General features: G+C 38.7%; 1 protein-coding gene across 6 annotated transcripts in view; it reads left to right on the plus strand.

Annotated features, from left to right (window-relative positions):
• RAB27A (RAB27A, member RAS oncogene family) overlaps positions 1-24,768 on the plus strand; it is an 87,826-nt gene that overhangs the window by 30,074 nt on the left and 32,984 nt on the right. For 4 of the 6 annotated variants that reach the window (XM_053223993.1, XM_015087471.3, XM_053223994.1 and 1 more), the window contains one exon: positions 2,299-2,413. The exons of 1 other annotated variant lie outside the window; for it this stretch is intronic. The gene's annotated coding sequence lies outside the window, so the exon portion shown is untranslated. Of the gene's footprint in view, positions 1-2,298; positions 2,414-18,181; positions 18,296-24,768 lie in introns of all 6 variants that reach the window. One more of the 6 variants, XM_053223995.1, reaches the window with a different exon arrangement.

A 24,768-nucleotide genomic window follows, 5' to 3' on the forward strand; every position in this document is an offset into this window, starting at 1 on the left:
CTCTTATCCATTTACTTTCTAGCTTCCACATTTTGTAACTGTTCTTTCCACTCACTTTGTCTTTGTTTGTGTCTAAAAGAATAAAACCCAGCTTTTTATCGTTATGTTAATGAGATTTGGGGAGGTAGCAGAACTAAGGTGTGTGTTTAGTGTGCCACTTTATCCTGATGTCAGAAAGTCATTTCAGAAAGCTTTGAATGTAGAGGAGGTAAAAAAAAGTTTGTGTTGCTCTAATGGGAAGACCAATAGTTCTATAAAAAATGGAAGCTTTATTTGATACTCAAAGTGTATTTCTGGGACTAGAACCATCAGTATTACCTGGGCATCACCTGGGTGCTTGTTAGGGAGAGTCATGGGCCCTACCCAAACTTACTGAATCAAAATTAGCATTTTCACAAAATCTCTGGGAGAGTCCTATGCATTCTGAAGGTTGAGAAGTGCTAATATGAAACTTTATTCAACTCCTACTGTAATTAGGATAAGTTAATTCTAATGAGTTTTAATCTGGGATTTAAAAGTCTTGGTACATTACCTTAATAAATTATTCTCTGAATTCTAGAGGTTGCTGTAAGATAATAGAGAGGAGTAAGTTTTCATGAAAATGTACCTTTTCTCCCTTAATAAACCATGTCTGTAAATCTGAGTCAATATCAGATGTGAACCAAAAATTCCATGCCATTTGCCACGAGAGATGTCAGACTGGTTATGTTCAGGCTTTTTTAGTTGCCCACAGTTCTTGAGGTTGGTGATAAGATTTTATAGATTGGCTAGGTTGAGTTTTCAGTCACACATCAAGCTGCCAAAGTGAGAGGGTGGCTTCCCCTAGAGGCAAAAGATAGATTAATTAGTTTATGCCCAGCATCTGACCCAGTGAAAGTGTATGCTCAGCAAGTGACTGTGGGATGAGTGAACTAAAGAAGATACAATTCTTGTCTTCAAGATATTCACCAACCAACACAAAATAAATTGGATGTCACCATACAGGGTTGACCAGCTCTAGGAAAGCATAAGCACAGAGAAGAGGCATCTAACGTAGCATTGCTGGCACAAAGAGGCAAAGGGCTATATGTTTTGATGAACCAAGCTTGGATGGTTTAGAGCAGTGGCTCCCAGTTTAATGTGTATTAGAATCACTTGGTGGGCTTGTTAAAACACAGACTTTCTGGCCATCCTGACAATTTATGATTCAGTAGGCCTGGGGTGGGCCTAAGGATGTGCATTTCTAACCATGTCCCAGGTGATGCTGATGATACTGATTTCACATTTTGAAAACCACAGGTTTTAGAGAATTATAAATAGTTCTTGTGGCTGGAGTCAGGGGGCCAGAAATTGTAGGTGATACTGAAAGCAGAAGTCTAAGAAGTAGGAATTTCATTGTGGAGGTTGTGGGGAGTCATTGACAGGTTTTATAGAGGAGAGTGATGGTTACCCATTTGCAGTTTGGAAGGATCATTTTGGTGTGGTGTGGAGGATGGATCAATGGGGCCAGAAAACCAAGTAAGTGGTTGATCATAGCCATCCAGATGAGAAAAAATAAAAACTTGGAATAAAGGTGGGATGAAGAAAGATCCCTGGGACTTGGTGGCCAGATGGAAGTGGGAGGGGAAGTGAGGGGAGGAGTCAATTCGGACCATCAGATTTCTGGCTGGGTAGGTGTTGGGATTGGTTACTCAAGACACAGAGAAGGCGGCCTGAAGCAGAGTCTGTGAAAGAAGAGCAAAGGAGGTAAGTTGAAGGAAGGACATGTTGAATTTGAAATGCTAGAAGAAATCTGGGTGGACCCTTCAGTAGACAGTTTTATTTATGAGTTTGGAGGCCAAGAGCGGGAGGCTGGTAAATCATCCAGCCCCATACTTTCTGCCACTTTGATTTGATCTCCTGCGTTGCTTGTTTGGATCAGGCATTGAATTTGTGAAGAAACAGTGTTAGTATAATTTTTAAGGGCCTGGAGAATGCAATACTTTGAAACAGATTCTCAAGAAAACAAATGTTCTAGTCTTTTGACTGGAAGAAAACAGAGTTCGTACTAGTCTTCTTACATTAGAAGAGGTTAATACAGCTGCCTTCTGCTGAAAGGCCAGTGGAATTGGGTTTTAGTAAGCTTGAAAGGAGCAAAATCACTTGACTGGTCTGCAGGCCATATGACAAACAGCTGAGACTAATTAGCTGGATTGTGGGTTTTTACAGAGATGCCTGATTTTGAAAGTTGATGGAGCAGACTGCTTTTCAAAAGATTCTTTTGAAAAACTTTTATAAGTAGACGATTCTGACTTTAATATTTCTCTTTACATCACATAGACAAAAAGTAATCTTTTTGAAGAGGACATGTAATTGGAAGTTGTCTAATTGTTGAAGTTTGGGAACAGCATTTCTAAAGTTTTAGAAGAACACCCAACGATTTATACTCCATCAGGTATAGTTTTGTGTTTATCTTTGTTTTTTGTTTTTTGGTTTTTTTTTTGGAGAGGTTTTGAAAATTGCCAGGCCAATTTTCCTGTACTTAGAGTATATGCAATTTGACATAGAATACCATTGCACATATTAACTTTTTTTTTTTAAACCGAAGACTTCAAGACACCTGCTAAATTTGGGGGGTGTGGTTTGAAAGTTGCATTTTCCATTACCAGAGAATGGGTATGAATACTGACTGCATTTTTCCTTTCTTTTCTGAGCTTCAATAAAGTAACAAAGGTTTTTTTCTCAGTTAATGTATTGAATAAGGGAGCTGATTAAGGACTTGAATTTGCTTCCAGAATCTTGCTCATCCTCTGAGGATTTTATTCACAAACATTCATGCTTATTGGGATTTTGTTGTTAATATTGTTAATAGCTTTAATGGAGGAAAGCTTTATGTAAGGACGTGTTTTTGTATAAGGTATATTTCTTCTGTAAATTAAATTTGACCCTGAATGTTAATTTTGTTTGATTTGGCAGTGGCATTGTGGTTATGTAAGGAAAGGTCCATATATTTTAGAGATGCTTAGTGATAGTATACAGGAGTGAAAGATCTGGGGACGGGTCTGCTGGGAAGTTGCTTACACAGTTCTCTCTACTTCTGGATATGTACTAGTTTGTAAGGACTGCTGTCACAAAGCACTGCAAACTGGGTGGCTCCAACAGCAGACCCTTATTCTATCAGGTCCAGGTGTCAGCAGGGTTCGTTCCTTCTGAGGGCTGTGAGGAAGAATCTGTTCCAAGCCCCTCCTTGGCTTATTGAAGGCCAAGTCTCCCTGTGTCTCATCTTGTAGCCTTCGCTCTGTGTGTCCTTCTGTGAAGAAGGAACCTGGATACAGACATGCAGGTCATGCAGCTGATTGGTATCAAGGCAGTCTCCTCACCTCCGCTCCAGGGTGCTGACCATCACCTCCTTTTGTTTTCTTTGCTGCAAGTTCAAGCTTTTCTCCTAGCAGTGAATCCAGACCTCCCATGATCACACATCACCGTGGGAAAGAACCTTGATTAAAAGTTGACTTTCTCTGTCTAGATTCTTGAATTATAAATACAAAAAAATAAAAAAATATTTTGGGGAGGAGAGTTTATTCATGAGGCATCTTATCCATAGAACATCCAGGTTGGATTTAGTACATTCCAAAGGAGTTTGTCCCCATCTTGGTTGCTTTCTGTCTCTTACTGCTTTCTCCTTGTCCTTTCCAGTGTTGAGTGACCCAGAAGCCATTAGAATACAAACAACAGTTTTTTTTTTTTCACTTGCCGCGCCCACAAGACAGGAACTGTGGCAGAAAATGCTGATGAAACCTTGCGGCCTGCAGGATGGCACCATAGCAACCAAGATCTGTGCATGTGTTAGCAGGTCCCAGAACCCAGGGCTGACTCTGCTGATGTTCCAGCTTCTGCCCTCTCCCAACCCTCAGTACCTGCGAACTCGAAGAGGAGATGCTTGCCACTTCCCTCTGTTTCTGTTTTCTCTGTTTAGGATTAAAGCTTCCTGAGATATCCGTTCACTTTTGCTTTCATTCCTTTCCTCTTCCCTCTGAACTGGGTTGATTTATAGATAGAGCTCCAGGCATAGCATACCTGATAGCTGATGAGTCACGTAAAGCCCATTAAAAACAAAGCTGATTTTCGCAGAAGCCCTAATTCGTTTGTTCTGTCTTTGCAAGAGGACGTCTTTCCTGCTTGCTTCTGTGCTCCTGGTGTTGCTGCGGTATGGCTGGGGCCCTGTCCTCTCAGCAGTGGTGGGTTCCTTGAGGGTTGGAGGGTTGGGAGAACGTGAGTGAGATCAGGGTGCTGGTCATGAGATGAGTTTTCATCACTGCTGGTTCTCTGGAGGCAGGAGTCACTTTGCTGAAATACAGATAAAGCTTATCCTTCCAAGAGCTGAGTGCATCAATTTTTGTTTGTTTGTTTGTTTTGTTTTCCCCATTTCATACTCTATTAGGCATCTCTTCTCTCTGATGTAATCTGAGCAGGGAACATTTAGCTATGAATGCTAGATTGGATGGATCCCTGCTTTCACAAGAAGGAGGAAGTCCAGATTTCTATAAGCTGGCACCTCTGTGCTTTGGTGACTATGGACTATTGTTGAAAAAATCTCCTTCCTAGTGTCCTTCTTGGTCTCTCTTGATTCTCAAGAGTCGTCTTCTCTCTCTTATGGCCTTAGGAAATCAATTCTGTTGATCCCTCTAAAATCCATATTGTTAACACTGATTTTTCTTTGGAACCTTACTCTGTTTTCCAAATGCCAATTAAACACAACTCCCTGGAAGTCCATCATGTCTAAGGGACATTTAATTGGTCCTCTGCAATGTAGTAGAGTGTGTTTGGGTTCAAATCTTGGCTCCACCGCTTACTGGTTGAGTGACCTTGGAGAAGTTATTTAACCTTTCTGTGTATCAGTCTTCTCATCTGAAAATTAGAGCCCTCATAAGGTTGTTGTGAGGATTAAATGAGTCGGGATTTTAAAGGGCTTAGAAAAGTGGTCAGCGTTAGCTATAATGATCATTTCAAATTGTTTTTGCCTGTTTTCATTAATGATTATAGATAGCATTCATTCTGTTACCAAAGGAAAAGTTTGGGTTCTTTAACTCCTATACCAGTCAATTGAGAAGTGAAACTGATTTTTCTACTTCATAAATATATCTTGAATTAATCCTTGCCTCTTCATTCCCACTGTCACTGACAGAAGTCAAATCCCTACCTCTCCCATCCCCTCCTGACCCTATGTTGTATATTCCCAGTCTCCGTGTGGCTATCCGAAAGATCTCTCTAAGGCACACACCTCATGCTCCTCCCCTTCACAAAAGTCTGCAGTGGCTTTCCGTTGCCCAGATGATAACACAGACTCTTTATGTTATGGAAGACTCCTTTCAGGCCTAGGGGGTTGCAGAGTCTGTCCCACCTTTGTAACCTCTGTCTGGGCACCTCCTCCAATCCCCATGCACTGGTCTAGCCATCCATTTACTTAGGTCCCCTAAGTGCACCATACCCTTCTCCTTATACCTCTGCAAGTACAAATGCCTTCACTCCACTCCCATCCTCTCAGACTGTCTGTCACCCAGGACTTGCTCCCGTCTTATGGCTGTAGACCTTGTCTGGTTTTGTACTTTGAATGCCAGACAGCCCTTAGCTAATTCCATCAACAGTGATTTGCACCTTTCAGATCGGCATCAATGATAATTTTGTTGATAGTTTCTGTTATCTTTAAAGGGTGATGCTTATTTGCCATGTGAAGTCCTTGACCACATCCTTCTGTGAACTGTGTGATTTTTGTCCCTTCACTTGTGTCACTTGTCCCTTTGTGTACCAATTTTAGTCATTGGCTTGGATGCTGCTCTGCAAAGTTTTCCCGATTCCCCTACGAGGCATTCTGGGCTCTCCTTCTAGCCCTTTCTGCCCAGCCCTCCCACCTACCCAGCATACTTACAGTTCTTGTTTCACTGAAACATTGCATCTTGTTCACTGAATGTTTTACTGATCATTTCCACAGAGTGCTTCTTTTAGACTATTATTCTTCCAGAGCAATGTTTTCAGTCCTTCACATAGTGGTGAGCACATGGCATGTTCTCAGTGCTTGCTTATTAAATGCATGATGTTTAAACTGATGTGCTTATAGGCTGCTGCCTGAATTTAATCATCAGAACCAGGCTCTCCCTCCTCAGTGACTTCAAGCTTTTCTGGTATACCTTTTGATTGTTGCCATAGGCCACTCTACTTATCAAATTTTGAGATTATTAACACCTTTTGGGTTGGTATGTATGTCATTTTTCATTTAATTTCAGTTATATGTAAGGGACATTTTGTGGAGTTTCTTGGGAAGTACTTCCATACCTGACCCAAGTAGTACTACCCTTCCCCATATCCTCCTGTGCTTTGTAATTTTTGTCATTCACATTTGTCAGTTGAGCCAAGTTTATTTTTCTCTAAAACACTTAAATGTTCTGTTTTAAAAAAAAATAGATTTTGCCCTTGTCTAGTCTTTAATAGTTCTTAAAAATGTGTAAAAACTAAAAGTGATTAAGGGTTTGTAGAAATCACAAAGTGAAAACCCACTTTTTTTTTTTTTTAATGCTGTTGTAAAACTTGTTCACTGCTGGCAGTGGCTTGGGAGCTCTTTAGAGTCACGTATAGATTCCAATACTATATTTTTTTGTGATATTTAATGTGCTTTTATTAGAAATAAGACTCTAGAGCTTTGTTACAGAGTTGCTTGCTGATTTCTATTTCCTTTGCATAAGTGTCCCTTTTCATTTCTAGATATACCTTGTCTAACATCCTTGGTCAAATAGATGTACTTCATGGAGTTAAATGAAAGAGATGTTAGGATAATTGCATAGGCCATCCTAAATGGAGTTTAGAATTTGTCGAATTTAGAAATGTAGTTTCAAAGTGATGTGATCACTCATTTACTAGCAGAGGGAGATGGCAGATTTGGGTAGGGCCTAGAGCATAGCCCGAGGCAAGAAAGATGAGGAACCTGTTTGATACTCATCTTCAGTCATTTCTCCAAGTATCTGGAAAGGACCTTGTTTGTTTTTTTTTTTTTTTTTTTTTTTTTTTTTAACTGTAGCCTCCTGGGTTGTATGTGTATATGGGCATTGGGGTAGGATGGGGGCAGTGTATGGATGGGGGTCCATGGATCCTTCAGCTTTTTTTTTTCCTTTCCTGTTCTACACCATTGGACTAGAGTGCTCTTCCCCAGAGAATGCTAGCCTTATAGGTACTGTTTAGGGCTGCACAGTACTTAGAGAACTTCTGCATCCCAAGTCCCTGAACCCCTCATCTACTTCTCAGAAACCTCCCCTAACCCACCTGATCCATATCAGGGTTAAGTGTTAATCTCATGGGATCCTTCCATTATGCCTATGATAGGTAATAACCATACTTGGCATCTTGTTTCGGTCGTCCCTGTCTTCTATTAGATGGTAAACTCTCTGAGGGCAAGTGCTGTATCTGTCTTATTTGCATTTCTATCACCTTGCACAGCATGCAGTGGGTACTCACCTATTAAGGGATTATAGGATTCTTTATTCATTTGTAAAGACAGAACCTGCTCCGACTTTTCTAGAGGTACAAACCCTCTTGATGCAGCCTGGCAAAAAATCAGATTTGCTCACCCCACCTTATTTATTTATTTTTTTGTAATTTAAGAGTGAGTGTAAGAGAATGTGAGTGGGGGAAAGAGGCAGAGGGGCAGAGAGAGAGAGAGAGAGAGTGAGTGAGTGAGAGAGAATGAATGAATGAGAATATCCCAAGCAGGCTCCATACTCAGCCTGGAGCCCGATGTGGGGCTTGATCCCAGGACCCTGGGATCATGACCTGAGCCAAAATTAAGAGTTAAACACTCAACTGACTGAGCCACCCCAGCTTTAAGCAAGAGGAAATGCCAATATTTTCCCCTCTGTCTCCACATTGTTTGTACTATATCATTATTGGGGCTAGTCTTAGATTCTGAACCACGGTTTTGAGGCATGGCCTGACCCCTCTGACTGATAATGTTGAGTTATAGAACGTATATAAGTAGCATTTTGTATTTGTCTAAAATGCCTATTTTTGAAATGTTACCTCTAATTGGTGTGTTATAATGGGGGAGCTTGAGCTCTAGTGCTTAAAATCAATAATAGTTTTGAAAAGAAAATTTGAAAGGTAGCTAATGACTTTCTGATATTTCTGTAGGGAGTGAAACACTATTTCACTTGAAAAACTTTCTATAATAATTACTTCTGCCTCTAAAACACTGCATCTTAAGTAACCTTTTTTTATTTAGCCTCAAAAGAGCAACTTTATATAAATGTAATGTGTTACATTTGAAGATTAGTTTTGGGTAATCACCTCAAATACCTGGTACTTACTAGATATTTCATTTTTTATTCTTTCATAAATATGAGTGACTCTGAGAACTATGGCCTTTCCTGCACCCCTCCCAGGATGGGAATGACCTGGGTAGAGAGTATAAATTTAAAAATCAGGAAGGTTAGAGAATAAAAAAAACAACAACTAGAAAGATCAAAGTCACAATAAATGCAAAAGCTTGTCAATTACTTGCTTAAAAGAAGCATTACATAATTTTGCATAATTACAAATAAACACCAGATTGAAAGAAGCATTACATAATTTTCCCAATAGATGCCAGAACAAACTTGATAAAACTGATACTCATTTGTAATACTTATTCTTAGAAAACTAGGAATAGATGGAGAACTTCCTTATCCTGGTCAAGCATCTACCAAAAATCTATAGCAAATGTAATTATTTATTTATTTATTTATTTTGAGGGAAAGCGCAACAGCACGTGGGAGAAAGGGCACAGAGAGAGAAGAAGAGAGAGAGAATCCTAAGCAGGCTCCCTACAGTTAGCACAGAGACTGTTGTGGGGATGGAACCCATGAAGCGTGAGATCATGACCTGAGTCAAAATCAAGAGTTGGATTCTTAACTGACTGAGCCACCCAGGTGCCCCAGAAAATGTTATTCTTAACGGTAAAATGTTAGAATCAAGACAGGACTGTCTATTAAATACTTTGGGACATCCTTACTGGAACATATAGAAGATACATACATTTTTAAAAGATGTCATAATAGTGACAAAAATATAAAGTATCCATAAGTCTGAAGATTTATAAAGTCTTTATGAAGATATAATTTATTGATTGATAGCATTTTTAAAAACAAAGAAGTCCTAAATAAATGGGAACAGTAAAATGTACATGCACAGGTATGTTCAATATTGTGAATATGTCAGTCTTCTCAATTTGATCCATAGATTTTTCATGCAGTACCAATCAGAATTCCCATAGGGTTTTTGAGGAACTTAGATAAAAGTGTGAGAGGTTAAGAATGTCCACAGTAAGGTGGAGGAGACTGGACCTCCCAGATACTAAGTTGTACAGATGATCCTTGACTTAGGATGCTTGGACTTAGGAGTTTTGACTTTATAATGTGAAAGCGATACACATTCAGTTGAACTGCACTTTGAATATTGAATTTTGATCTTAGGCTAGGGATATGGTAGGAAGCTGTCTTCTGATGCTGGGTAGCCAGAGTGAGCCTCAGCTCTCACTTGGCCACATTCACAAGGGTAAACAACTGATACACTTAAAACCATTCTGTACCCAGATAACCACTCAGTTTTTCACTTTCAGTACAGTATTCAATTACAGGAAATATTCAACATTTTATTATAGACTAGGCTTTGTGTTAGATGATTTTGCCCAATTGTAGGCTAATGAAAGTGTTCTGAACATGCTTAAGGTAGGCTAGGCTAAACTTTTTTTTTATTTAATTTTTTAAATGTTTATTTTATTTTTGAGAGAGAGAGAGAGAGAGAGAGAGAGCGAGAGGGAGGGAGGGAGGGGCAGAGAGAGAAGGAGACATAGGATCCAAAGCAGGCTCCAGGCTCTGAGTTGTCAGCACAGAGCCCAATACGGAGCTCGAACCTATGAACTGTGAGATCATGACCTGAGCCAAAGTTGGACACCCAACTGACTGAGCCACCCAGGCACCCCTAGGCTAAGCTTTGAAGTTCAGTAGATGAGGTGTATTAAGTGTGTTTGTGATTTGAGATATTTTCAGTTTGCGAGGGGTTTATTAGGACATAACCCTATCATAAGTTGAGGAATACCTGTATAATGAAATCATAGTGATTAAGGCCTTGTGACATTGGCCCAGGGATAGTAAAAATGATCAAGGAACAAAAGAGCCCAGAAACAAGCCCTTATAGAGTGAATCACTAGGGAAAGGATAGTGGTTTTTGTTTTTTGTTTTTTGTTTTTTTCCAGTGAATGGTACTATGACAATTAGATATCCTTCAGGGAAAAATAATGAAATTGGATCCCTACATATACCTTAAAATGTTTTCAACAGATTAGAGACTTAAATGTGAAAGGTAACATGTTTAGGGAAATAATGTAGAAGAACATCTTTATCACTTTAGGCAAAGAAGGATTTCTTTTGACCAGTTAAAGAGCCATTAAAAAAGTGAAAAGATGAACTACGAACAGGAAGAAGATAGTTGCAACATCTGTAACTGACAAGGGACTACTATCTGGAATATGTGAAGAACTCTTGCAAGTCCATAAGAAGATAACCCAAAGGAAAAATATGGAAAGGACATAAATATGTTTCCAGAAGAAGAAATTGAATGGCCAACAAATTAAAAAATATGCTCAACTACATTTGCAGTCAGAGAAATGCTAATTTAGATAACAATATGTTACTATTTTGAAAAGTCTTGCAACAAACAGCAGATCTTGGTGAAGATGTGAAGTTGGGAGTGTGAAACAACTGCATTGGACAATTATTTGGCATTATCTTGTATTCTTGAGCAGGCACATACCCAAGCCCCAGGAATTTGACTTTTTGGTGTTTACCCTAGAGCAGAGCTTCCTCTCTCATATGCCCTGAATTGGCTGAGACGGGTTGAGATATTTGAAGCCCTCTTCCCCCAGGATGGGTGAGTAGATTCTGGCATTGCTGGAGCCCCCAAATCTGTTGCCTTTGATCATGAGCATTTGCTCCAGTTTGTCATACAAATAGCAGAGAAAAGGTTGGAAAACACTTTTCTAGACCAACTCTTGCTAGCATGTATCGGGAGATGTGCACACACATATTTATAGCAATACAATATTGTTCCAAATGAGAACAAAAACATGGAGGATATGGTTTAGTTCCGCTAATTCTCATCTGAAAACCCACAGGCATTAAGTAATTAGAGAAGGGTTTTGGCATGTCATTTCTTAACATCAGCAGTAAAAGCGGTAATAATTGCAAGCCAAGTGAGACAGGCAGAGAAAGAAGCTGAAGGAAAATTATGTTTTTTTTCTGGCCAGTATGTGTTTTCATCGACATGTAGTCAGATGAGTGGTATATGATGATGGGCAAGGTCTGAGTTTTGAAACTGAGCAGATGCCTTAATGATGGCTCCCCGAAGGAGAGAAAATGGTGGAGGCAAAGTGACATCCAGCTGTCTTCCCTGATATTTCCCTCTTACTCCCTGCCAGATAAAGTACCATACAACAGGGGCATGATGTCTGCAAACAAAATTTTGTCAGAACAGCAGGGACTGGCCATCATGTTCCATGTAATTTTCTTTGGCTGAGAATCCCTGCTGTGATCCTTGGTCTTATGTGTTCCCTCTCCTGTGGTGGGTACAGGCCTGGCCTTCTTTTTTGACCTTTCACCATTGGTTCTTCTGCCTCTATACCAAGGACAGACATAAATGTGGGACCATAGGGAGTGGAGAGGGTTTTTGGCATTTCTCTGTGGTGCAACTTTCCTAATCCAAATCTCATCATCTTTCCCCTCCAAAAACCTGATCCCCTCCACAGAAACCTTATGTCCATTCCAACTTTTTCCCTTCCCCCATTTCAATGACCTCTTTCTGTCTGCAACACTACTTCACCCACTGTGATTCTTTGGAGTGCTTTGTCTGCTGCTTTCTCTTCAACCCACTGTGGCGCTGTATTATATTTTTAAATTAATGTCTCTTGGGCTCCTTCCATCTCATTCCCACTGCTGGTGCCTCTATCTAGGCTCTCATCTTTGAAGAGTGAGAAGTGATACAAGGGACAGCTGCTACCATGAGTCCATTTATCTTTCTCATTTGTCATGGCGAAACCCTGGACTCTGAACGTAGAATCAGAGAATAGAATGTTTTCTCAGAGACCATGGAGTTGAAACCTCCTTATTTCATATTTGAAGAAACAAGGCCTAGAGAGGGATGGTAGTAGATAGTAGCAGAGCCAGAACTAGAAACCCATCCACTGACAGGTTAGTCGTTCAGCCCTCTTCAACTTGCCACATTACCTCATAAGCATTCCTTTGAATTCATAGTTACTTGTCTTCTGTCTCTCTGACTAAATTTTTAGGTGAAGAATTATTTCTTAGTCTTATTTGTAGCCTTTTCAGTATTGAACAGGGCTTCTCAATACTTGTTAAATTGAAGTCAGACCATGCCCTTTTACCACACATATGGTCTTCCCTATTCCTGACCACCTCACTAAATCCTTCTTGGCTTGGAAGGTATTCAGCTCAGGCCCTGGTTCCTGCTTGAAGCCTTGGTCAGATAGTTTCCCCGCCTTTTCTGACCTCCCAGAGTCTACTTGTCATGTAAACCACCATCTTACTGTACCTAGCAGTTTATAGTTTATAAAATACATTCATGTAATGTATCCTTTAATATCAACAATAATCTTGCTAGATAAATATTCCCGTATTGAGGAAACAGTCTCAGAGAGGTTATGTGACTTGCCATAGGTCATACAGCAAGGAAGTATGTAACAGAGTTAAGGTCTTCTGACTTTATGCCCTTTGCACTTTTGATGTCCTGTGCTGGGTGGTCTATGTGGCATACTAGACACTTTGCATCCTGATAATCTTATTTTTCCTGTATTGAAAATGAATTCATTTTATTTCCTCACTCCAATACCAACTTCTTGAGGGGAGTGGCTGGGTCACATATTTCTTTCATGCCGTTCATAGTTGCTAGCACAGTACTGGGCAACATAGAAGTTGTTTAAGTATGGTTAAGTTGAAAACAAATACAATTTAATTTACCAAAAAAGACCAGCTTTCACTAGAGTTCCAAGACCCTTTTTGAGTCACCCCTGAATGAAATCAGCAATGAACAGAGGGAACCAGAGGAAGGAAGAGGCTGTTAGAGAAAGCCAGATGGTAGACATAATTAGCAGTTGGGCGACAGCTGGCCTGTTGTCAGTCTGGTGATGAGGGGTGGTAGACCAGCAGTACACAAGACCATCCTCAGGAATTGTGCAATTTTGCTGAAGACTTTAGACGCTTTCATGAGAAAGGAGAGAAGTACTTAGAAGTAGCATAATCCCCATACAAATTAAGCAGATAGAGCACTCATACATATTGAGAAAATGTTGGTTAAAGAAATATCCAGAGTAGGATGTGGCTTATGAAGACAGGTTTCCAGGGTGAGAGTGGAGTGGGTAGAGAAGCATTTGGCTTGGTTTGTGATCATTCCTTTAATACCTGACGCTGTGAGAAAAGGGACATATAGGTAAGCATGTTTCCTTTAAAACAACTTTCCTTCCCTTTTCCCTTCTATGGCAATCAGTAGGGCCTCACCCCTGAGCCCTGGTGTCAGAAGAGAAGCGAGCTCAAATAATCACACACCATCTGTGCATAGAGATGTGTTGTGATGACTAAATCCGTGGATATCTCTGGGACTTTCTCATTTCACATATTCTTGTGCATTTGCCCCATAGATTAATGAGATGGTTCAGAAATTCCACTACTTGGACAACCTAACTATATTTCTAAACTATATTAATTTTTCTCAAAAGGATCACAAAAATGCACTAACATCATATGCCCCACATTTTGGTTTGGAAATCACACTGCATCTCCTGAGTTCTGTAGCATTTTGCATCTGAATAAAATGTAAAACCTCTTCTGCTAGAATGCATATGAAAGATGTCCAATGTCCTAATGGTAGAAGCCTACACATGTTCTTTTATGAGCTTCTGTCTCTTAAGGGAACATAAAATTAAATCATTTTAGATTAGTAGTAATAGAACTTTAACATCTGTTCCTTCCTGTGTCAAAATGTCCACAGTGTAGAATTACTTAATAGGAGCTGAAGGAATGTGTATGTCAACTACTCAGAGATGCCAGCAATTAAGGGTAATCATTTCAAATCAGAAATTGTAATTTATATGCAGTAGACTCTGAAATGTAAGTATGTAAAACCTTTTCTGTGACATTCATATATGAATTTTTAAGGTAATTGCTCATTAAAAATTGATTAATATCATTGGGGTTTATTGTTAGAAGTTTTAGTTTATTTTCAGTGCTTGATACCTATACAGCAATTGTATTTTTATGTGATGTGCAAATGTATATGGGAAAGTTCTAATTTAAAAAGGATACCAGGGGCACCTGGGTGGCTTAGTCAGTTAAGTGTCCAAGTCTTGATTTCAGTTCAGGTCATGATCTCATGGTTTGTAAGTTGGAGCTGCAAGTTCAGGCTCCTCTCTCTTTGCTTCCCTTCCTCCCTCCTTCCCTCTTTGTTTCTCTCAAAATAAACTAAAAAAAAAAAAAAAGATACCATTGGTAACACTGTTTTTTGTCTTTTTTTTTTTTTTCAACGTTTATTTATTTTTGGGACAGAGAGAGACAGAGCATGAATGGGGGAGGGGCAGAGAGAGAGGGAGACACAGAATGGGAAACAGGTCCAGGCTCTGAGCCACCAGCCCAGAGTCTGATGCGGGGCTTGAACTCCCGGACCGCGAGATCGTGACCTGGCTGAAGTCGGACGCTTAACCGACTGCGCCACCCAGGCGCCCCTGTCTTTTTTTTTTTAATGGAAGCATAATTCCTGAGGTCTAAACATTCAACTTAAAAACTTTTACAGTCAAACTTGTGGGTATGTGGAAGTTAACTTTATATTTAAAAAGTTGACTTATTAAAATATGATTATGGAATTGTGAGATTGATTGTCATGGTGGCTTATAAAAACTTTTTCTTACTACTTTACAGTTATCTCTCATATATGTAGAATCTCATTTCATCATCATTAAAAATTTTAATATCATTTGTTTCTTTAATGTCCTCCAAGCACTCGAAAAAATTTCTAAAGTTGTTGCTTATCAATTTCTTAAAAATTCATGGATACTTACATTCTCATGGTATTTTGTCATGTGCTTTATGCTCCTTTTGTCTATAATTCTCTTTACCCTATTGACTTGTTCTCTTGCTGATTCAGTCAACATTTTTATTTTGTGTTAGTAAATTTATATTGAGATTTTTTTTATCCATTCCTTTTTAAACAAGGTCTTCTAGATTTTTTTCTGAGTGACCATCTTGCCCACTCACTTTAGCCCCAATATATTTAGACTCCTGCCTTAAAATATTATTGAGAAAACAGGGACTTGGTTCCCATAGTGCCCTTATCTTAGGCTTGGCTGATGACAAAGACAGGTATGGCTTTGGGGAACCAAATGGTAATCTGGACGCTTGGCCTTCCATATGCCCAAGGTAGGAAGAGGAAACTTAGTGAAGGAATCTGGTTGGAACAATTAGGGAGCCTTTGAAATTGGATGGGCTAACAGGAGAGAGCAACCAGATGGAAAAAAATTGCTCTGACTTAGAAGGTAATCTCTCAGGTTTTTGATAAAACAGCAACTACTGAAGGCCTTTTCTAGGTGTTGTCCCTACTGTCTGTAATTAGGTAAAATGTCTCTCCAGTCTCTAGGACTACATGTTCTCCTGAATTCCTGGGACACTCTTCCACAAATCCATAAACCACTTCTCTCCTTTTTGATCTGTTCCTTACTTTGTTGGTGTTTGACTTTGATGTGACCTTGACCACCTGTCTGGGAACCTCCATTTGTATTTAGCCCCTTGTGTCTTGAATTGGTTCTGTGCCACCTACACTTGAGCCTGCGTGCTCTGGTAGGGAGGATAAGAAGTTGTTCTTTTCCCATTTCCCCACCACTCCTTTCTCCTTCCCTGGAACTTTTGAATAGTTTAAAGTAGCAACGTTTTCATGACATAGCCATTAGCTGGAACAAAGCATTTTGTGGATAAAATATAATACTGGCAATTTTTCCTGAATTAATAGAAAAAAAATAAAGTTAGCAGAGAGAATTTTCAGTTTTTCTCTATCACTATTAAAAAGAAACTTTGTGCCTTTTTATGCTACTCTGGTTATAGTTTAGTATAAAGTGGCTTTGGATATAGCACAAAATAATACATTATCAGTTATTTTAAGTTTGCCATTTCATTGTTTCGTTATGTTCCTCAAAACATATCTTGACTTTTTAGGGTTCCACCCCAAGCATAGCTTCTTGAGTCTGTTGAGACTAATCTGGATATATTTTCTGATGGCCTCAGTGTGTCCAATTAGTCCCATTAGCAAGGGATCACCAAAGTAGCTGGTTATAAACATCCATCTAACAATTCTCATTTTCAAGGACACTGGTACCTGTCCCAAGGTGGGGTGTGACGGGTGCTGCCTTTTTGTTCACTTTTGGCCAGTTTGGTGTGGATTTTTCCAGGACTTTTTAGACTTAGACCCATAGACCTTCATTTCCTGTGAGTGACCCAATGATCATTGTCTCCAAGACTCTATCTTACCAACTTACCTTAATTCTCTCAAGCTTTAGGTACCCCTACTTGGAGTTCTCATCAGGACACCCAGTATATTTTAGGTTTTCCCTCCCAGGTGAGACGAGTCCTAAGAATGTGGTAAGTGGGGGAGATCTGAGAGGTGGCATCTTAAGGAGATGTTCAGTAGAAAAGCCTAGCAGGCCTTACAAAAATGTGTTGTCGATCTAAGGCTAAACACCTTAGGCAGACAGGAAGTGTTTGTGTACAAAGGCAAATGAGATGACTCAGTTGGGTGGAAGGTAGAGCTTTCCTCACTGGTTTCCAAATGTGTGCAAAGGACCCTTGATAGTCCTTGTGGGGGCCACAGGCTTTGGAGGTCAGGTATCATGTTCATCTTATTATCAGAATGGTTCCACTTTCATTGGTTTTGTATATTGGAGTGCCATGTAAGATTTCATTTGAAGAAACTTGCTAAAGATAGTTTGCAACTGGCTGGACCAAAGCAATTTTCTGAGGTAGTGAAAGGTTTACTGCAATGACCTGATGTAGGTTTTCTGAGACCCTGTGCAGGAGTATCCAACAGGCTGTGAAGATACTAATCTGCAATAGACAAGAAGTAACCCAAACTTAGAACAGCTCAATCATATTTATAGAAGTCAAACAAGAAGCTCTCCAAACATAAAATCATCTCTACAGTGATCTGTAATCAAATGTTTTGATGCAACATACTGTGTTCATTCCTTATTGCTCAATTGACTGTCCTAATGGGATGGAAGCAAACATGCTAAATAGATGTGCCTCAGCCTTGCTGTCATGTACGGAGAGTGGCTCACATATGCCTCTTTAAATAATTTCACAAGAGTGGACCCAGGGATCTACTCTGAATTTTAAAAAAAGAGAAAGAAAAAGGAGAGAAAAGCCTAGTGCAAATTACAGCCTTCTCCATTAATAACACATTTATAGATATTTCAAGTAACATATATGCTCTAAAGACAGAAACAAATAACTTAGGCAAGCAGTATAAATGAATAATTTGGATGTCTCTAAATCTGCTATATAACTTGTGTGACTATACGAGTTTTTATTCCAAATCAAAAAAATAAGGATAAAGGTAAAACAGACCTTTGAATAAAAAGTTACAGAACTCTTAACGTACCTCCATGGATCTCAGTGTTCTACATAACACAAAGGCCACAGATTGAATGCCTCATGAATAAGGACTGCAAAGCCTTGTTCTTTTGTGATGCTTTATATTCATCTTCTTTAAGATATTATCTTGTACTTATTTTATAAGAAAAATCCAGTTTCTTCACACACCTTTCTCAGAAACAGATAAAGTAGTAAAATGTAAATAAAGGTAATATCAGATTGAAAAACATAACTAGCATACAACTAACAGGGTATATAGATAATTTTCAAACAGTCATGGAACATTCATAAAACTTAAGAAATCGCTCAAAATTTGATACTATGCAGAACAATTTTGCTGACCCAAGATGCAATAAAATTAGAAATCAACAGCAGTAGCTAAACAGCCAACTGTGATCATACAGGTTAATTTAGAAATTGGCTGGATGGTTGCAAGTACATTGTAGTTTCTCGGTCCTTTTGCATAAGTAAATCCAAGGCACACCCCATTCTATAAACAGCTGCTGACAGAAATGCAAACAGTCCTTTCCAAGACTGCACACTGAATGGGTGGAACAAGGAAAGACTTCCTGAGAATCCATAAGAAGTATATCCAATTAGACCTTGTCAATTGGGTGAGTTTCTTTTCTTTCCTTTTGATTCAGCTATTAAAGAATATGATACTTTTTAGGGAGCAATTGAATACATGTTCTAAATATATTACTGTAGAAAGTAGACTTGAGAAGGACCCAAAAGACCTATAACCAGCTGTCTGTAACTTACTGACACCCAATGGGCAAGGCTGAGAATCCTCGTGTCATTGTTTGAGTTGTGCTAAATCATCAGGAAATAGCTTGATTTTCTGAGCCTATTTCAATGTTCTTTTTATAATTTTTTATTTAAAAAATCTTTAAAATTGAGATATAATTGACATTCATTGTATTAGTTTCAGGTATACAGCGTAACTTTTCAATTTTTGCATATGTTGCAAAATGATAACCATGGTATGTCTTGTTACCACCTGTCCTATATGGTGATAGAATTTTTGTGTGATGAGAACTTTTAAGATTTACTCTCTTAGCAAGTTTCAAATATGCAATACAATGTTATTAACTGTATTTGCCATGCTGTATGTTACATCCCCAAAACTTATTTATTTCATAAGTAGACATTTGTATCTTTTGACTTCCTTCACCCATTTTGCCCTCCTCCACTCCCTGCCTCTGGCAGTCACTGATCTGTATTCATGAGCTTGGGGTGTTTTTTTCCCCCACATATAACTGACATCATGCAGTATTTGTCTTTCTCTGTCTGACTTATTTCACTTAGTATAATATCCTCAAAGTACATTCATCTTGTCACAAATGGCAAGATTTCCTTTTTTGTAGCTGAGTAGTATTCCTTTGTGTGTGTGTTATATTTGTGTGTGTGTGTATCGATGTCATTTTCTTTATCATTTATCTTTTGATGGATATTTATGTAGTTTCACTGTCTTAACTGTTGTAAATAATGCTGCAGTGAACATGGGGTGCATATATCTTTTTGATTTTGTGTTTTTATTTTTTTTTGACAAATACCAGAAGTGGAATTATGGGGTCATATGATTGTTTTATTTTCAATTTTTTGAGGACACTGTATACCGTTTTGCTCAGTGGTTGCACCAATTTACATTCCTACCAACAGCGTACAAGGGCTTCCTTTTCTTCCTATCCTCATCAACACTTGCTATGTCTTCACTTTTTAATAATAATCATTGTAAGAGGTATGATTTGATATCTCATTGTGGTTTTGATTAGCATTTTCTTTGATGATTAGTGATGATGGACATCTTTTCATGTACTTGGTGGTCATCTGTATGTCTTCTTTGGCAAATGTCTATTCAGGTCCTTGGCTCATTTTTAAATCGGATTATTTGTTTTGTTTTTTGGTGTTTTGTTGTAGGACTTCTTTATATATTTTGCATATTAATCCCTTAACAGATATATGATTTGCAAAAGTTTTTTCCCATTTAATATGTTGGCTTTTTATTTTGTTGATAGTTTCCTTAACGGAGCAGCGTTTTTGAAAAGAAGAAAGTTGGTATATGGTAGGAATATTTACAGCTGTTTAAACTCAGGATGGACTTGTATCAGTATGTTGCCTGTTCATTAACATTATGGGAAAACCAAAACTAGCGCAGTACTGAGAAGAATTTATGTTCCTGAAATGGCTCTATTCCCAGGAATAGATGGGGCAAATCTCTTTTCCTTATTGGAAAAGTAGAAGTCCTTGAAGACACAGCAGCACTTGAGCTTACTGAGAGGGTCCAATACCCTGAAGTTAACATGGCAACTCACTGTGTTATAAGGAAATGTGCATTCATTGACTGGCATTGTTGGTGTAAGGTCAGTTTTTGCACACACAAATTGGTGTTGGGGAAAAGTACCTGAAAATGAGAGACAAGAAAGCCAGAAAGGGGAAAAGAGAGTAGAGAGGTCATGGCACAGGGGTAATTATTAGAAACAGGGCTGTTAGAACCCAACATGGGGGGTGGTTGAGGGTGGTTGATGTTAGACTGTGGAAAAGAAAACCAGTTACAAAGTGATGGAATCCTATGCGTGTTAATAAGCCACCACGTAACCAAAGAGCATATTCCTGGGGGCTGAGAACAACAAAGCTCTGATGTGGTCAGCAGGGAGAACAGAGAGAACAAAAATCATGATATGTTAGAAAAGGATACAGTGCTAGAATTTAGACTAGGGATCTACCTCAGTCCCACATCTAACCTGCTGGTTGATTTTATATTATTCACTTGTCTTTTCTGAGCTTCATTCAGTTTTCTCTTGTAGAAATTAAAATATTCAACTGACGAACACTCCAGCTCTGAAACTGCCAAAAATCACGCAGATAAAACTTAGTGTTAGTTTGGAATGCCAAGATAGCTTTTGTGATGGATGAAGACCTCATAAGTGATTGTACCTAAATTGAATGTTACCTATGATTTTTCTAAAGGTTCAGGTACTGGGTTAAATAACAATAGATTGTAAAATGACATGCCTTGCTGAAAACTTGATGAGACTATTTGGAATAGTATTGCTAAAGACAAATTTCAATTAATGAACGCTTAACACAGACCAAGCAATATGCTAAAAGCTTTCTGTAGATAATGTCACTTAGTAGCCATTATTATCTCCACTTTATGGTTGAAAGAATGGAGGTTTAAAGAACAAGGAGTCTCACACAAAGAGTCAAAATTTGAACCCAAGCCTACTTCCCATCATATTAAGAAAATATCACTCTTTATGTATTGTAACTCTTATACAGACCATTGAGTTTTCTTTAAGGATGATGACCTGATAAAATCATGTATATCTAGTACTGTTTGTGGCACATGGTGATTATTCAACTAATATTATCCTTCCCTTTTTTTTTTTTTTTTTTTTTTTTTTTTTACTTTCTGTACTAAATATGGGTGATAGAGGGAAAATTTGGCTGTCAAGAAATGGCTGACCTATCTGGAATAGTTTTAGAATGATTCTGCCAAATGATAGGAGATCCTAAGGTTGGAGTCTGTGATTGACTTTAACAGGAAGCTTTATGGAGAATTTGGGCTAAGGTTGTGTGTGTGGTGGGGGGTAGGGAGAGAGGGAGAGAAATGGATCTAATTCCTTTGCTCTTAACTAAAACCACTCTCCTATCTTATTCCCTGAAAAACAATTAAAATATGTTTGTTTTTTAAATAAGGAAGAAGACCATTGACTTTCTCTCAGAAGGCAATTATCACCACTTAGTGAATGTTGAGGAAGTGGGTGTTTCTTGCTTTCTATTGTTAATCTGATGAGAGTGAGGGTGGAGAGCCCTGTGAAAAAATATTTGTATAGGGAGGAGAGGTAGAAGTGAACTGAGTAAGAAAGTCTTTTGCAAGTCCCAAATTAGGGTCATTCTTGACTTTTTAGAAGACACTTCCTTGAGGTATTTCAGATTCTACTTCCTGAAGGAGATCTAGAGTTTAAAGAAGTCAAATTTTTGGGTTCAAGTGTTCTTCATACATAGATCCTTATTTTCTTTTTCATTAATTTTTAGGGACATACTTCTTTCTTACAGTTCTAAGAAAGGAATATTGCCTGCATATTGACTGTTGGAAGCTAGATTGCGATATGATGACGCTAATAGGAATTAATACTAATACAGGATTTACTCTGTGCCAGACATTGTTCTAAACTCTTCATGTACACATTAGCTCAGTCCCCACAGTAACCCTCTGAGATAGGTGTAATGCTTCATCAAATCTAAAATGTGTTGATGGTGCATTTGTGATGTTGCTAGAAGATGCTAATGAAAGGTTTTCACACAATTATCTCCAGTACCACCTCATTTAGTAACAATCGCAAGATGTCGTGGGTTGTAAGACTGTAAAATGTAAGATGCACCCCAATTATAAAGAAATTGAAATAAGAAAGCATATGCATGATAGAATTAATAAGATAAAAATTAATTTAAAAAAATCATTCCTAATTTTAAAACTGCAGAGCCTGGGGTGCCTGGGTGGCTCAGTCGGTTAAGCGGCCGACTTCGGCTCAGGTCGCGATCTCACAGTCCGTGAGTTCGAGCCCCGCGTCGGGCTCTGTGCTGACCGCTCAGAGCCTGGAGCCTGTTTCAGATTCTGTGTCTCCCTCTCTCTCTGACCCTCCCCCATTCATGCTCTGTCTCTCTCTGTCTCAAAAATAAATAAACGTTAAAAAAAAATAAAAAAAAAACCAAAAACTGCAGAGCCTGAGGCAAAGGGGTTAAATTTTCTAAAGTGAAATGACTGGATTCACATCCAGGTAGTTTGGTTCTAGATTCCATGCTCTTAACCTCTACTTTTTCCTGTCTCTCAACAATGTGCTGGAATTGAGCCCATGTTAGCATGTAGATAGACTGCCCAAGGCCCACTTACTCATCTTCTCATTGGGACATCCATGACAGAATGGCACTGAGATCCTTCTGAGGGAAGAAGTGTGTGTAGTATGTAGCATCTGCCTTTAGGGCTGTGATAAAGATTATAAAATACTTAGTGTGTGGGCTTCCAACCCATTGTTAGCAAGAGCAACGCAATTGGAAAGAGCTTTCGTGAACTGGCTTCTGAAGCATCGGTAGTTTGGAATACTGACTGCAAATAGTTTGCACAAAATGTTGTTGGGGTGTTCCAAATGTAAAATTCTGCACTGTATGTTTTCAGCTGAAACTTAATGTTAAGTTTTCTTCATCTGGTGGTAATAAGCATTGGTGAAACACACACATGTGTGTTTGTACTTGTAGTTTCCTAAGCACTAGAATTATCTTCTGCTGAAAGATGGAATGGTTCCATTAATTCTAGGCTTTAACTAAATAACTGCAAACTCAGAGAAGAATCTTGTTACCATCAATATACCCTGCCCAAACCCTGAAAAATCTGTTACCGGTTTGAAGGCCTGCCTCTTTTCCTGAGTCCTTTTATTTCCTTGCAGCTTCCTTCCTTTTTAGAATTCTGGTCTCTGTTAACCCAGACTAGCCTAGTCATTGTGACCAATTTAGGGCACACTTTACATAGCCTCCAAATTTGATGAAGGTTTTCCTCAACTTGAAATCTCTATTTTATTGTTGGATCATGGATCACTGTTTTGCTGCTAGGTCCCTTAGATAAAATGAAGGGTGAGTTCTCAACCAAGGAAGACTCTGGCACTCATCACACCTCTTCCTATTGTTTATCGTATTCTCTGCCAGTGTGCCAATACTCCTTTCTCCCAACCTGTTCTCTATTCTCCAACACATACAATTGAGGTAAATATAAGTAAAAATTTAAGTTTGTTGGTTCAGTGTAAGTGTAAAGCACCAAACCATTGCTTTTTGTGCTTCTGTTTATCATTTTACATTTCTAGCCTTAAACTGTTTGAACATCTGATAAATCAACTTGGACTCGTTTGAGCCAGTTTTTAATCCATCTAAGACCATAAAAAACATTTGATAGATGACATGAACTAATTTACAAGAAGTTTGATAAAATTAGAGCAAGTATGACTTAGTTGGAGAGATTTAACTGATTAGCACTAACTTGATTCAGTAAAATATACTCTGAAACAATCAAACCTAATGTGAACCAGTCAGAACATGCTTGTCCAGGTCAGAACTTATAGAGCTAGGTAAAACTAGTTTGAAGCAGTTTGAGCCATTCAAGCCAGACCCAAGTAATGTTCACTAGATATACCTAATTTTAGCCAAAGTGGCTTTAGGTCAGTAAAAAGGTGGACTCTGAACTCAACTCTTTGATTCTGAACTAGAATGAAGCATTCAGATTTTTTTTGGAACAAGTATGAGCTTATTAGAATGGATTGCAATGTCTGATACAGATTTGAACCTGTTTTTAAGCTGGTCATAACTCTTTTGCAATAGACATATCAATTTACAATGAGTTGAAAATGTTTTAAACCAGCCAAAAAAGATCAGAATTAGTTTGAAAGTGATCTATGTTGTGAACTAGATCTAAGTGATCTAGTTCAGCAAATGACTCTGAACCAGTCAGAAATACTTTCTGCTAGAAATATGTCTTGAGCTGATCAGGGGCAATTTCAGAGATTGTTCTTGGTCTTCAGAGCCAGTCTGATCTGTCCAGAATGGGGTGAAGAGAGTGAGCTAACATCTGCTGTGTACCCAGTATATGCCAAACACTGTTTGTTCTGGGTGTTCCACAAAGAGCATCTCATTCAATCCTTAGAACAATAGTGTGAAGGAGTATATATTCTTTTTCACAGAATGGAAACTTGAACCAAGGCTCAGAGACGTCTGAGTAGCTGGCATGTGGGAGACTTGGGATTCAGCCTGGCTCTCCTGGACTTCAGAGGTCATGTGTTTCCTATTAGGCTACCTTATACAGTATCGTACCCAGTCACTGTTAAGCCCAACATGCATTTGTAGAAACTTGAGTAACAAGAATAAGCTTGGAGATAGAGTGGACATTGGACTTGGAGTTAGGAGATGTATATGCTAGACTGTGCAAATGAGTTCATCTCTATGGGTTCTAATTTTCATCCTTTGGAAAACTGAACCCAGAGAGTGAAAGGTCTGGATCTTTATCTGCCTTATTAATCTGAAAATAATTGCCTAGAGGCAT

The sequence above is a fragment of the Acinonyx jubatus genome, chromosome B3 (assembly GCF_027475565.1).
Source record: "Acinonyx jubatus isolate Ajub_Pintada_27869175 chromosome B3, VMU_Ajub_asm_v1.0, whole genome shotgun sequence".
NCBI classification, from domain to species: Eukaryota; Metazoa; Chordata; class Mammalia; order Carnivora; family Felidae; genus Acinonyx; species Acinonyx jubatus.